The sequence below is a fragment of the Parasteatoda tepidariorum genome, chromosome 5 (genome assembly GCF_043381705.1).
Source record: "Parasteatoda tepidariorum isolate YZ-2023 chromosome 5, CAS_Ptep_4.0, whole genome shotgun sequence".
In the NCBI taxonomy this organism is placed as follows: domain Eukaryota; kingdom Metazoa; phylum Arthropoda; class Arachnida; order Araneae; family Theridiidae; genus Parasteatoda; species Parasteatoda tepidariorum.
The window spans coordinates 81401339-81416859 of NC_092208.1; the positions used below are offsets into that span (position 1 = coordinate 81401339).

The 15521-nt window shown below is 32.6% G+C and overlaps 1 protein-coding gene and 1 long non-coding RNA gene across 2 annotated transcripts in view; one reads left to right on the forward strand and one right to left on the reverse strand.

Moving 5' to 3' along the window:
- Nucleotides 1-15521, forward strand: part of LOC107456815 (dopamine D2-like receptor) — a 227377-nt gene that overhangs the window by 21080 nt on the left and 190776 nt on the right. The window lies entirely within an intron of this gene.
- Nucleotides 523-10061, reverse strand: LOC107456816 (uncharacterized). The gene is made up of 3 exons (XR_001585761.3): nucleotides 9115-10061; nucleotides 7291-7470; nucleotides 523-803 (listed from the first exon to the last, which is right to left on the reverse strand). It is a non-coding gene; the product is annotated as an uncharacterized lncRNA (long non-coding RNA).

Here is a 15521-nt window from a genome sequence, read left to right on the forward strand (position 1 = left end):
AAATCTATTCAACTTTAGTACTCGTTGAAAAGCGTTAATCTTAAGTTTACTCAATTCATGATGAAGGTTATTGATTTATGACGTCTTTTATTTTGTCAGTTTTTATTAATTCTTGTGCCTCATTAATCAATTTCGTCAAAAGAATTATTCTGAAGGGAGTTTTTGAAATTATGTGATATGAGGTGAGATGGATCATAAAACTTTTGAATGAAATTTATTATGTAATAGTTAAAAGTGTTTTGAATAATTTCAAAAAAAGAAACTCTAGAAATATTTCAGGTGTCTCTTTTCATTTTTTTTTTAAAATTACTATTATATTAACTTATTTTGTCCCTAATGAGAACTTGTTTGCTTTATTGAAAATTACCCATTTATCAGCATGTTTTGAGGTAGAATGTGCACACGTTAACTGTAATTAAGCATTGTTATGGAACTAATTGAACTCAAGTTTTGAGTAAAATGTCCAATTAGGGCAAGGTGAGCGAGCCAAACCATTTCATTTCATCTAGAACAACGACTAAATTGTGGCAAAAATGCATTTATTAGAGCTTAGAATAGAGTTTAAATCAATACAAATTAATATGATTAAATAAAATCCGAAGTATTATTCAAGATTTGCTAAACAAACGGTACTATAAACTGAGTCTGACGCGCAGAAATAGCCCACCACGAAAAATTTCCAGGGTCGTGGTTAATCCGAAGAAGTCAAACCTCCGCTAGGATATGCTAAAAGCTATCGATTCCAGGCATGAGTGGAAACTGGAGCAAGTTCATATTCAGATAACAGCATCACAAAAGAAATCCTGCAGAAAAATACCAATTACAATTGTAAAGCTATTGAACAAATTATAACCTAAATTAAAAACTCATGAAACATTGTTCATTAATGTTTTAAGCAGTGATCGGAAGTAGCGATACTACTATAATAGCTACTTTTTCCGTTTTTCGCAGTGCAGTGCGCTATTTTTTAAAATAAGCGCGAGATAAAAAACAGTTGTTTGCAGCGATTCCAGGCAATTACTTTTAACGTTAGTTAAATAAAAAAAAACAATGTCCAAACATACAAAACATTTTTGAATCTGATTATTGCAAATCCTTTCCTCACCCGTCAACGTACGCAATGAGAGTGCCACTGCGGCGGGAGCGTTTATAAGATTTAAGTCTGATGATTGGAAAAATCGGTGCGAAGTCGGTCGAGTTGTTCCCGAGGAATCGAATTTTTAATATCTGACTTTTTTTAATTCGATTTCACAGGAACCTTAAAGTACGTTTTTGTGTCTGATTTCGTAACTTAAAATATCGTCTGCATTAACTAATTAGCATATTTGAAGTCACCCTCTCAAACCATTGAGTCCTAGAACGTGAAGATCCGATCATTAGATCAAAAGTTATTTAGGGTGGTTCATTTTTCTGTTTTTCGCACTGTATTTTATTCCTTGTAGGGTATAAAAAAGCATTGCTCGCTTAAATTACATATATCTGATAATTCCCTGCACTTCTTAAATCACTATTGAGAAAAGCATAGAGTTTGAAAGTTAAAAGAACAAATTCGTAAAAAGTGCTTTAGAATAAAAAAACTATTTCATGTATACATGAATTAAATTTTCTTAATATCTCCTTAACCAAGCCAATTTTCTAGTCAAAACCAATTTGAATATTGGTGAAAATTAAGTTCTGCATTTGACTTCGTCTTCTAAACGTAGCAAAGTAATAACTACTTTTCGAAAGTAGTTATTACTTTGTAATCGCTACATTTAAAAAAAAGTAGTTGCAGTTGTAAACTACAAAGAAAATGCAGTTTTTGTGACCACTGATTTTAAGTTTAATACCATAATACGATTACAAGAAAAATACAGAAATCCTATTTTTTTAAGATTCGATTTCTCAACTATTTCAGACATTCCACTCTAATTTTGTATTTTACCACTTAAAATAGCATTCTTTAAAATTATGTAAAAAATTTTATATCTTACAATCAATACTTACTAAAAGATATATTTTATAAATGTGTACAAAAATGTTTCAATTCGCTTGACTAGCTCTCGATGTGGTGGAATACACGAAAAGAAAAATTAACATTACCGGGTCCAAACTTTCAACCGCGTTCCTAACCAAACTATTGGGACCATATTTCTTACATTTTGGCTATTTCAGTGGGTCAAAAATTTGAATCCGTTGAAAACAAGATATGTTTGTACAAGAAACGTAAATTTATTACATTTCTTGTATAAACATATCTTGAATACAATAACAAGATATGTTATTGCATTCAGAGAAAGTACATTTTTGGGTCAGATTTTATAACTTAAAATATCATCTGCTCATATATCATCTGCAAGTAACAGATTTGAAATCATCCATTCGAGCCATTAAGATTGAGTCCTAGAACGTGAAGGTATCTAAGGTGGTACTCTTTTGGGTCCTGTGAAAGCAATTCATCAAAAAGAACCATTAAGATTGAGTCCTAAAACGTGAAAATATTTAGGGTGGCACTTTTTTGCGCACTGTGCAAACAATTAATAAAAAAAATTAAGATTGAGTCCTAAAACGTAAAGATATCTAGGGTGGTACTTCTTTGCATACTGTGCAAACAATTAATCAAAAAGTTATGTTATGTTTTGTTTTATATTATGTTAAAAGTTATATTTTATAAAATGTTTCTTTTCATAAGGTAATTTTTTTAAACTATAATTTTCAAATTATTAATTTAACAACACACTTGTAATTATTACAAAATAAATATAAATTTTGATTAATGTTTTGAGTTTGTTGATTTTTTGATTTTGTTTATACTAAAAGAAATTAGAACATTTATTTCTGACTTCTATACTAAACATTTAAAAGTTTGCATAGCCATAAACTAAACCCCTTATTTATTTTAGTCTCTCCAACCTATAAAAAACAAAAACAAAACAAAACAAAAAAAAACTAAATAGTATCCAATTCATAGAAAGATTTCTTCGGCACTTTCTTTACGTAGTATAATAGAATTCTCGTTTATTTAATTCTTTTGTCTAGGCACGGAATGCTGGTACCACAAGGACACAATACCGTTACGGTCGCAAACAAATTGTATTGGTAAAAGGAAGCATTTGCCATACTTCTGTTTTCTCTCGGACAAAAAGTGACGGAAGAAAGTAACTTTTGGCAAAGTTCTCAGATATATCATGGTCGGATTCCGCCAAGCTTTCTATCACAGCCTCAAGGCTTAGCGCCTGCTGACACTGTAGGATTTGTTTTTATCTTTCACCATACTATCAATAATTTTTGCGCCACAACTCTTGTTTTGCGCCAAACGGGATAACTTAGTTATTATTTTCTCGATTCTTTTCATTTCTGCATTTTGAATTTTTTTTTCTCTCTCTAGAATATTTTGATTATTTACAGTTTTTTCTTTCGTAATTCCCTATTTATTTTGTTACTAAATAATGCTGTTAATTCAGCAATTTGTTTATAGCAAATTTTATTCATGGTTTTCTTTTTTTAAAAATGATCTTTTTATAAATTAAATTCTGTGATTAATTTATTCGAATATTCTAATGTCTTTTTTTAATACTTTAAAAATTCGCTCCAAATTGAGTAAGGAAAAGTTGCGAAACTAATATAATAATCTTGAAAATGACTGAAACTGAGATATTTTGACTTTGCTATAACTAATTACCTTTTGCATACATTTGCTACATTAAATTCTTCTAAAACGACATTATTTCAACATTATTTCGCCATCACTCATGAAAAATGAGGTCCTTCTGGTACGGTACAGGGACCAGTGAAAATGTGATTTTCAACTGAGTGGTGGACATTGCACATGCGTAAAGGCAACAGTAGGATATTTTATTCTTTCAAAAAAATTACTGGCTTACTTTACTAATAAATTAAAAATGCGGGGAATCCTCCAGGAAAAACCTTCTAGTTTCCTTATTTGACATTTTCAGCATTTGGTGCAGATGTTTTCCCGCTAGCTGGGAGAGGTTTTAAATTATCTTTCCTTCAACTCTAAGTCTATGGAAAAAACTCCGTGCCTCCCAAAAATGGTCTTAAAAAGAGATGGTTGCTGCATAGAGATGGTCTTTCCTGAAGGTTTCACTGTACGTGAAATACGTATATGGTATTAGGAATATACACTGCGTTCTGTTGCATTTCAAGCCATCTTGATTGCGATTCATATTTAAATATTCCTACATTTGGAAAATGTTTTTGCCTATCATTTAGTCCGCCATCCACACCTCTTTGACGCAGAATTTTCACTAAGCACGTTTTTTCATTATTTTGTGTTAGTTTAGGCCAAATTAAGAGAAAAAAATGATATTTAGTATCATAAAAGTATGTGGTTATAAAATACAGTAAGGAACACTGATATATTTTTCTGCGTTAAAAGTAAAATCTGCCAAACACGGCTCAATTCCAAGAAATAATTTTTCACATTTGTACTTATTTGTCGTTATTTAGATCCAAGAGAAATTGTTATTCATCATTAAAATTTCCGCAATTTTCAAAATCAATTATTAATGATCAATGATCGATTATTTTTTGAATATGAATGAAAAAAATATTCGAACTACTTTTTTTTGAATTTCAATTTTAATACAAATATAATTCCGATAATAGCGTAATTTTTAGTAACAAGAGTTAGTTTTTTCACAGTTAAAATAGTAAAATATAGTTTTGCTTGTAATTAGAGTATCAGAAAAAAACATCTACATAAACGCAAGTGTTAAAGGGCGTTAAGGGGTTAACGTAATTATCTAGGGTAATCCGTTAATATGACGAAAATTGTTTCATTTCTCACCCAGGCAAATCTGTGTAATTTCTACAAAACTTTGCCTTATTTTTTTGTCTAAATTTTGCTTTATATTTTGTATATTTATTAGACTAAATTTTGCCTTAAATGATAATATATATTAAGTTAAATAATTAATATTAGGGTAAGGTAAAGTAATATATAGTTAGGCAATATATGTAATGCTGATTATTTTTGTTTAGAAATAATTCAAAATATGTGATATGAGTATTTTTTTCTCCATTAATTGTTATTTCTTATTGTTCCTACTATAAAATATGTTTAAAAAATTTAAAAAAAAAACTCCTGACTCGTTATTACAAAATGTTTTATAGAAAGAAAGCGAAAATCTAAACATATGAAAACTCAAAAATCTCCTTTCGATACATTTTTGAACGTCAAATCGATTTAGGAGAAACGATATTTTTACAGCAACAACATACATTCAAATCATAAAAATGAAATATGCGCAACTCAACTTTGAAGTTAAAAAATTTTCCTTCTTTTTTTTTCAAAATAAATGTGAGTCTATTGTAAAAATATAAAACCTTTTGGCGTAACAGAAAATTGAAATGACAGACGAAATTTAAATTTCGAGCTAGATTTCGAAATTTTCTTTCAATCTTTTTATAAATGTAGATTTTAAGAAAATATGTGAATAAAATTATGCAACTTTTTAGAAAATATACAGTTGCTAAAAATCATTTCTTGATTTGAAATCTTTTCAGGAAAAGAAATTCCGGTCAGCTGCAAAATCTACGTGAATTTGAATGCTAGTTCTTCAAGTTTACTATTGCGCTGTTTATAAAAATTACAAAAAAATGTTTATGTTTTTTAATAGTAAGCCGAAATTTCAGTTGTTTTTACAAACATTCAGAATGACTGAACTCTGCTTTACATTATTTTAAGAATGATATTTAGTTTCTGTACTTCTGCAAAATGCGTGTTTTTTATACGAACAAAACAAAAAATATTAAAATAAGGAAATTAATAATTATGTTTTTCAAAAGAATTAAAAAGAAAAAACTGATTTTAGTTTACTAAACAAAAATGATATAGGGCATCATCTACGTACTAAACTTATATCACGTCATTTCGAAAATGCTGATCATAATTTTTTTTTTCGTTTTAGGTCATATTTAAGATTCTTGGTATTGGTAGCGATTAAATTTTCTGTACTCCAACAAAACGCTTCATTTTTTTTATGAAAAAGAGGAAAACATTAAAATAGAAAAGTATGCTTTTTAAGAGGACAAAAAATAAAATTTTATTTTGCCAAACCTAAAAATTCTACAACTAAATAGACACAGCGCATCACCTTCGTACTAAGCTTATATCACCTCTGAAAATTTCTCCCACGCTGTCGGAAACGCTGATCATTACGTTTTGATTTCAGGTCATTTTTAAAACTTAAAAACGACCTGACATTTGTATAAGTAGCGAGTAAATTTTCTGTATTTCAAAAAAATACTTCGTTTTATTACAAAAAAAAGAAAAAGAAAAAATTAAGAGGTATGTTTTTCAATAAAAAGAAAAAGGTTTTATTTTGCAAAATCTAAAATGAAATATGCTAAGCACATCTTCGTACTAAACTTATATCAGCTTCTTAAAATTTATTCTATCTACGTTGTCGGAAACGCTGATCATTACGTTTTGAGTTTAGGTCGTTTTAAGGACTTCTACTATGTGTATATGTACCGAGTAAACTTTCTGTACTGAAACAAAGTACTTTGTTTTTGTTCAAAGAAACGAATAAAAATAAAAATTAAAAATATTGTTTTTTAAACAGACGCTGTACAAAAGAAAATGATATATTTGCTAATATAAATGTAGAAAAAAAAAGACATATTTTTTCTTTTATTAAACTTTCTTGCCATGTTACATAGGAATATTTAATATCTTAAATTATAAATCCTAATATTTCATATTAATATCTTTAATACCGAATATTATAAATCTTAATATTTAATAAATATGTACATTTGAATAAAATGGGAAACTGCGAAAAGTGGAACTTTTCCTCCGGCATAAATCAATTCAACCCCAGAAAATTTATAGCAATCTAGATCATTTTTAAATAAAAACTAATACTAAATTTCTTTGGGTATTGTAAGGTTTCCTTAGTCAACTTTAAAAACAATTTATTTGAAAAATTCCTAAATGTATGACACGACAGCAAAATTAAAAAATACTTTTAAAGTTTCTGAACCATCGAAATGGAATTTCATGTTAATTTGTTTGAGCGTTGAAATATGACGAACGAATGCTAAACGAACGAAAGCGTGTAAATCCGTAAGAAAAATATTAAGATGCAAATGAGCCTTCAGTGACTTTGTGATGAGTATCAACCCCCGAAGTCAATGAGAAAGCCATTTAACTCAGAAATGTGCTCCGTGAATTAATCTGTTAGCTCCATGGCGTTTGAAATGGTAATTTATTCGTTAGGGCTAACATTATAATTAAATAATCCTCCCCCTAAACTTGAAATGCAATTTTGAAAGCTTCCTTACTTTGATGGACTTAGGATGTTGTCCAACTGTCGTAGACTGATATCCATTTAATCTTGCTCTGGAGCTGTTGCAGATGGCCTTATTTTCCAGTGATATGAAACACATTTGGATCATAAGTATGAAATTTCAATGCATCGCTTAATAGGCTTACTAAGAGAGACCTCTAATTGTTTAGTCCAGCTAAGTGGGATATATAAAGGGAAATTTCTTTAATGAGCTTATGTAAAGTAGATTAATTATCATACTATCGATACTTTAAATGGTTTTATCCTATCATGGTAAAACATGGATGTTAAATTGGAAATGAATTCAAAATCATGAATTAGGATTTAATTCATGTTTGATTTATATATATATATATATATATATATATATACACCGAAGAGCCATTACATTATGACCACCCTCCATCTATAACAATGGGCTCGCCTAGGTTTTCATGGTTTCTCGCCCAGGAACAATTTTTTATGGGGCACATTAGGACCCATAATCCTCATAGAACAATCCCTAACGTCTGTAAGCTACTTGAACATAGTTGCAGACCAGGTTCACCCATTCATGGCAACAGTTTTTCCTGCGGATGATGGTGTTTACCAACAGGATAATGCACCATGTCTAAAGGGTTGAATCGTCATGGATTGGTTCGAGGAACATTCCAGTGACTTTCAAGTCATGTCTAGTCCCCAATGTAATGGCTCTTCGGTGTATATATATATATAAAGAAAAAAATATTAAGAAATTTAAAAATATTAAAAAAATAAAAATACAATTAAAAGACAGAAGAAAACAAATAACATAAAAAATTAACCTCGTCATCAGCATTCACGATTATATTCGCAAATTTGAGTGTTTTCTAACATTGTATTAACATTGCCAGGTAAAGCAAGCAAATATAATTGTTAATTTCTTTTCAATTATTCTTTTGTGTCTTTTATTATGTATAAGCTGTTAATTTTTATGACGATTTAATTTTTTTACTAATCTTTTAAATATTAGTTTGATATAAGATTAAAAGATAAACTTTAAGGATGATGATTGCAGAACACCCAACATAGTTTATTCTGTAAAACCAGTAATCAAAAATTTTGGTCGTAAATAATTGAATACGTAATAATTTTATGTCCCTGAAACATTAAAACTTAATATTTACTTCATTTGAATTTTACTATAAAATGCAATCATATATTTTAATTGAAAAACCCTCTCCATATGCCATACTTCTATATTTAAGGAGTCTAATTTTTTATTATTATTATCTTGAATAAAAATTGATCAAAAACCATTTGAATTAAATGCAAATATATCACAGGTAGGTTGGAAATAGATTTTAATTTAAGTGAAAATGCATTAACTGAATAGATATAACAGACTTCAATTTTGAAACAACAATAAACATCTTCCTTTTTAAAATAATTTTGATATAAAAAAATGTTAGATTATATAAACAATACGAATATTATATACATCAACAATGAGAAATGAAAAGATATGTGAAATGGAAAGTATAACCAGTTACCATTTATCAATAACATAATTTTTTTCAAGCACAAAACTGTATTTTCTGATCGTTGTCATTGATTTACGATTTAAAGCGTGCAAAACAACTATTAAAATATTGCTCACTATTTATTGATTTGTAATATTTAAAACTTTCATTAAAACTAATTTCAAATGAGAATTTTATTGCTAGTTGTCCTTGACAAAAATAAACTTGTTTCAAATTTCACAAAAAAAAAAAATTGCAACAATTTTCATAAATTTGAAAACACAGTAAATTCTTAATAATTTAGACACATGTAACACACGAAAACAAAATTTACTCACCCCAAAAAATTAATACTCGTTATGGATATCAGCTTAAAAAGAAATAAAATTTTTATTTTTAAATTGTTCGATCAAACAGTCATATCCAATAGCTAGGTTAACAGCCTAATATCAATTAGTTAGTAGTCATAAAAACGATTTGAATAAAGAGCATCTTGAACTTGAAAAAAATATCCGACTTAAAAAAAGTTGCCCAAACAATACGTATTTTCAAATCACTAACACAAGCAGCAAATTTTGAAACTCTTGGGGCCTCTATTACCAAGGGATATATATTTCCATCAAATGTGCTGAAATTAAGAAGTAGCGATTTCCAATTCCACTGTAACCCTGGATGTATTTTTGAGCTTTTTTCCAATTAAAATGGTTTATAAGCGTTTGTTTGAATTTAGTTCACACGCCGGCATAAATATGTGAATAAATAAAATATAATCTTTTTAACTTCTAGATTAATCTTTTCATCAGCAGTCTGTTGAACATTTCAACTGTTTTTAAGAACGCCAGAAAGTTTAGGTAGGTAGGTACTTTATTTACGTCTCACTAGAGCTGCACAATGGGCTATTGGCGTCGGTCTGGGAAACAATCCTGAGGAGAATCCGATGACATACCATCGCATTTTTGATCCTCTGCTTTGGTAGCCCAACGTCCTGAGCGTGAATCCAAGCTCTTACAGTAGAACAGTTTAAAGAAGGTTCGATAACGTGCTTCCTCGGTTGACCAATTTGGTCAATCAAATTAGTGACCCACTCGTTTGCAAACCACTGCCAGTGATGCATGACTTCGGTGATCTATTGAAAATCATGTCTTACGATCAGTCCAATGTGTACCCTTGCCTCTAAGTCAGTCTATCTCAGTAACTGATGTTTTCTCATTGGGTGACAAAAAGAAAAACTGATTTCCTCCTTAAGAAAACAGTCAAGTTCTACTTCTAACTGAGCTTTACGTCTACATTTAACAGGGTGAAGGCTTGTCAGAATAAATTCACAACTGACAGCAAAAAAAAAAAAAAACCATGATGATAAATAATAATACATTCATAATCTTTTACTAGATTATTGTTTAATAAGATAGAAAAATAGTGCTTTATTATATTACATTCGGCTATGTGGCCGAGTGGTCTCTAAGTTTTACCAAATGCTCTGTCTCGTGGAGAAAACGGTTTTGTATCTCGTCCTAGTGTGATAAGCCTTTCTCTTGCTATCTGAGCCTCCGCGGCTTAGGGGATAGCACTCTCGCCTTCCAACGAGGTGACCTAGGTTCGATCCCAGTGTCAGCTGGTTGATTCGAATTCTTCCCGCGGCTCGCACCGATCACAGTGCCGACGTAAAATACCCTCAGTGGCAGGCGGATCATGGAGTCCCTATGTGAATTAGTTCCATCAAAAAGTCCTCCACAAAAGTACTTGACATAGGCTTATGAGCCGTACGTATATAGCTGAATTGCGTGTATGTCTACTAATAAATACCTTGGCCGAGAAATCTCGTCATGCCTCCAAACGTGAAGGTAGCGATTTCGAATCTCGCCACAACCCTGTATATATCTTTGCGAAATGATGTTTAAATTGTGCTATCAGTTCTTCAACTTGACCTGGACTTAAAAACCATACTTTGTAATGGGGAAGCTAGGATTCATAGATATTCATTTAGAGTTCATTGATATGCATGCATCACGATAAACTACTATGACTATTATCTGCATCCAATTATGATTCAATTTATTTCGCATTTCATATTTAAAATCAATTAACATATTTGAAATCTTAGTTGCTCAAATGGTTATTTAACCATTAATTCCTTGTGCTTTTCTAGAGAAAACGATCAAGAGTTAATAAATTGGTTTTCAGCAAGTTTTTACCTTGTACATGATTTCCCGTCCCTAGTAAAACAGTAAAAAATCATAGCTTTTAATAATAATGAGTCTCTATAAATAATTCTATTTATCATGAATAATTACGAAGCATCTTTCAACCAAAAATTATTAAAATAATTTGAAATTGAATGCTTGAAAAAATATCGTCTATATTTTGATTATTTTAATATTTTTCCAGATTTTAAGTGCAAAATAAATCTTTAAACTCAAACAAAGCAAACTAGATTAATTGTATTCAACTGCATCAAAGTAATTTTTGGCTATAAAATAAAAATAGATATAATTATTGATAAAAGCATTTAAAGTTCGCGTATGAATCGTATTGTATCTCATTTTTGACTAACTGATTACTCGTTGTTTCTCTGGAGTGAAGAAAAAAATTAAAAAAACAATAAATCGCTGTTGATCAATAGTACAAAATCGTGAGAAAAAAAACTGAAAGGCATACATCGACACAAATAGTTAAGCTAAAACTGTTGTTGTTTATTTATTATTTGTTGCTGTTCCGGTGGCTTTACGTTATTAGATTAAATAAAACGCGTTTTTGAAAGTTCATTCCATCAAAATAAAGATTAACTATAAATTAAGTGTCATATGGCATGATGCTTATTGTTCGAAGTCAACTCCCGAAAGCTAAAACTTACCATATTTAAAAAAATTTCCGGTATTTACGCATTTTGGTTGATCGAGACACAGTTTGCCCACAGTAACCACAGTACAGCTCATCTAAATTAAGAACTCCACTAGCCATTCGTCCGGACCAGTGACTATGGTAACGAGGTATAACTACTTCAAGTATAGGGGTGTAGGGTCACTGTTTAGGACAAGTTTTGGCTGGGGTGGGCTTGATGAAGATTTCCCTGGTCTATTGTGTTAGCCCTAGAAAGAAGAGAAGCCACCCTCCTTGAAATGCGCTATTCTTGTTTCCATAGCAGCAGGGGGCCTCAGACTTAGTGGGGGGAGTACTAACCGTAGACACACTATAGCTATCCTTATATCTGTAGCCCTGCAGTGTACTGATAGTAAAGACACGGTTCCTAGAAGAACACCGAAGTCAAGCATCACTGGCTACGTTCAGTAAGCGGGTGGGTGACCACTTGGATCAGTTTGCGTAGGGACCGAGGGTGTGCGGTATTGATCCTCGTTAAACTGTTCTACCGGCTAGTTCTTCGGGCTACCAAATCAGGAGAGCCATCCCTTCTGCTGAGGATTAAAATTGCGATGGCATGTCTTCGGATAATTCAGACTGTCACTTAAAGTTCATTGTGCAGTTCTAGTGCGACGAAAAATAAAGTACTTAACTACCAAAGATTTATAATTTAATCAAGCAAACAATAAGTTATACCACTAAATAACATAAATAGTTGAAACTCTTTAATTAACAATTTTCTCTCAATTCTACACTGTTCGTTATTATTCTACTCTAAAATACCTATTCAATTTTGTTCACGTAAACTGTGCAGGGATATCAATTTAAATTCATTCAACTTCTTCAATTCTTTATACTCTTACATTCCTACGAACTCTATTTAAATAGCTGAGCGCAGTAAAAACCAGTTATAATTGTTTGAAACTAATTTAGCGGAAATTTGAAAAATGATGTCTGATTCAATTTAACTAGAGGACGCTAATCAAATTTAATCAATAAAAGTTGTTTTAACGATAAAATTATCGGAGGAAAAAAATCTTACATTTATCGATTAGCTGGTAATTTACAAAAAAAAAATTGTTAACCAGACGTAAAGTAATTTCTAATTACCTCAATTTCATTAGACAAATTAATGGAAATTTTAATTGTGATTTAAAGAAAAGATTCATTTCAGAAACATTGTATAAGAGAGTTACTAAACTTCGAATAAGTGTTTTTCCCCTTCCAACTCTCAGAATTGTTGCATTGAAATTTGAGAAATAAATGATAGATAAATAACAAGATCTAATTTCAGCTGATTGTTTTACTTATAAGGATGTAAATTAAATTTTTTACTTTTTGACAACTTATATTTGTATGGTCACTTTACTTTGATCAATTAGACATCAGACTCTAAACGTATTTTTTGCTCAAAAAATGATCTTTCATCAAAAATCATTTATTGCATCTTTTTACTTTATTTATTATTAATTAATGTATTATTATTTTATGTATTATTATTTTATTCAATTTTAATTGATTAATCATTATTTAATATTTAAACTAAACTAAACTCAGCGGCGCGACAGCCCTAGAGAGCCAAGGCCTACTGTGCCCATCTCAGTTTTCTTGACCTTGGGCTCTGGGGTGCAGAAGCAGATGTTCCGGTTAGGTGGTCAGCCGAACGCGGAACCCCCAATGTTTAGTTCCCAAGCATGCTTGGTACTCATTTATGGACCCACTGAAGGTATGAAAGGCTGAGTCAACCTTGCCCGGCCCGAGGATCGAACCAGGGACCTGTGGCACGATATCGCGAAGCGCTACAGCTCAGCCACCGGGCGTTAATTAATGCATTATTATTTTATGTATTATTATTTTATTCAATTTTAATTGATTAATCATTATTTAATATTTCGTTAAGTAAAGCTCGGAGAAAAAATATATTCATGTTCTTCAAAGAAGTTTAAAAATATAAATTTTACAAATTCTACTTTTAGATCTAAAATCGTGCAACTGAAGTAATTTCTAAAAATATTAAGTAGTATAGCTAAAATTCAGAAATTATCTACCTATTCATAATATTTTATCTTGTATATATCGGGGCCGGGATAGCCTGGCTAGTATTGCTCGTTGGGCCCATATGCGATAGATCGTGAGTTCGATATCCGCCGGCCAGAGACATACCGTGTACAAAATGGTAACTGGTGCACCCTAATTCTGTCGGGTTCACAAAGTTCTCCAAGTTACCACAACAAATAAATCCAACAACACGACTGAAGGTAATGGATTGGAGATAGTTTGTGCACTGGTTCAGGTCAAAATTTCGATCCGCGAATGGTTGGATCGTGCATGAACGTGTTTTTCCTGTAAAACGGGATATTATATATATATTTCCAATGAGCTGCACAATCGGTCTCGCCGATGTGCAGCTCATTGGAAATGGCCGCTGAGGATTTTCTGCATCCCGAAAATCCGGTGTCTGGGCCGGAGATCGAACCCGCAGACTTGGGCTCAGAAGGCCGACGACAAACCAACCGCGCCACACAGACACACATATATATATATATATATATATGTGTGTGTGTGTGTGTGTGTGTGTGTGTGTGTGTGTGTGTGTGTGTGTGTGTGTGTGTGTGTGTGTGTGTGTGTGTGTGTGTGTGTGTGTGTGTGTGTGTGTGTGTGTGTGTGTGTGTGTGTGTGTGTGTGTGTGTGTGTGTGTGTGTGTGTGTGTGTGTGTGTGTGTGTGTGTGTGTGTGTGTGTGTGTGTGTGTGTGTGTGTGTGTGTGTGTGTGTGTGTGTGTGTGTGTGTGTGTGTGTGTGTGTGTGTGTGTGTGTGTGTGTGTGTGTGTGTGTGTGTGTGTGTGTGTGTGTGTGTGTGTGTGTGTGTGTGTGTGTGTGTGTGTGTGTGTGTGTGTGTGTGTGTGTGTGTGTGTGTGTGTGTGTGTGTGTGTGTGTGTGTGTGTGTGTGTGTGTGTGTGTGTGTGTGTGTGTGTGTGTGTGTGTGTGTGTGTGTGTGTGTGTGTGTGTGTGTGTGTGTGTGTGTGTGTGTGTGTGTGTGTGTGTGTGTGTGTGTGTGTGTGTGTGTGTGTGTGTGTGTGTGTGTGTGTGTGTGTGTGTGTGTGTGTGTGTGTGTGTGTGTGTGTGTGTGTGTGTGTGTGTGTGTGTGTGTGTGTGTGTGTGTGTGTGTGTGTGTGTGTGTGTGTGTGTGTGTGTGTGTGTGTGTGTGTGTGTGTGTGTGTGTGTGTGTGTGTGTGTGTGTGTGTGTGTGTGTGTGTGTGTGTGTGTGTGTGTGTGTGTGTGTGTGTGTGTGTGTGTGTGTGTGTGTGTGTGTGTGTGTGTGTGTGTGTGTGTGTGTGTGTGTGTGTGTGTGTGTGTGTGTGTGTGTGTGTGTGTGTGTGTGTGTGTGTGTGTGTGTGTGTGTGTGTGTGTGTGTGTGTGTGTGTGTGTGTGTGTGTGTGTGTGTGTGTGTGTGTGTGTGTGTGTGTGTGTGTGTGTGTGTGTGTGTGTGTGTGTGTGTGTGTGTGTGTGTGTGTGTGTGTGTGTGTGTGTGTGTGTGTGTGTGTGTGTGTGTGTGTGTGTGTGTGTGTGTGTGTGTGTGTGTGTGTGTGTGTGTGTGTGTGTGTGTGTGTGTGTGTGTGTGTGTGTGTGTGTGTGTGTGTGTGTGTGTGTGTGTGTGTGTGTGTGTGTGTGTGTGTGTGTGTGTGTGTGTGTGTGTGTGTGTGTGTGTGTGTGTGTGTGTGTGTGTGTGTGTGTGTGTGTGTGTGTGTGTGTGTGTGTGTGTGTGTGTGTGTGTGTGTGTGTGTGTGTGTGTGTGTGTGTGTGTGTGTGTGTGTGTGTGTGTGTGTGTGTGTGTGTGTGTGTGTGTGTGTGTGTGTGTGTGTGTGTGTGNCTCTCTTTGCTCGCTCATTGG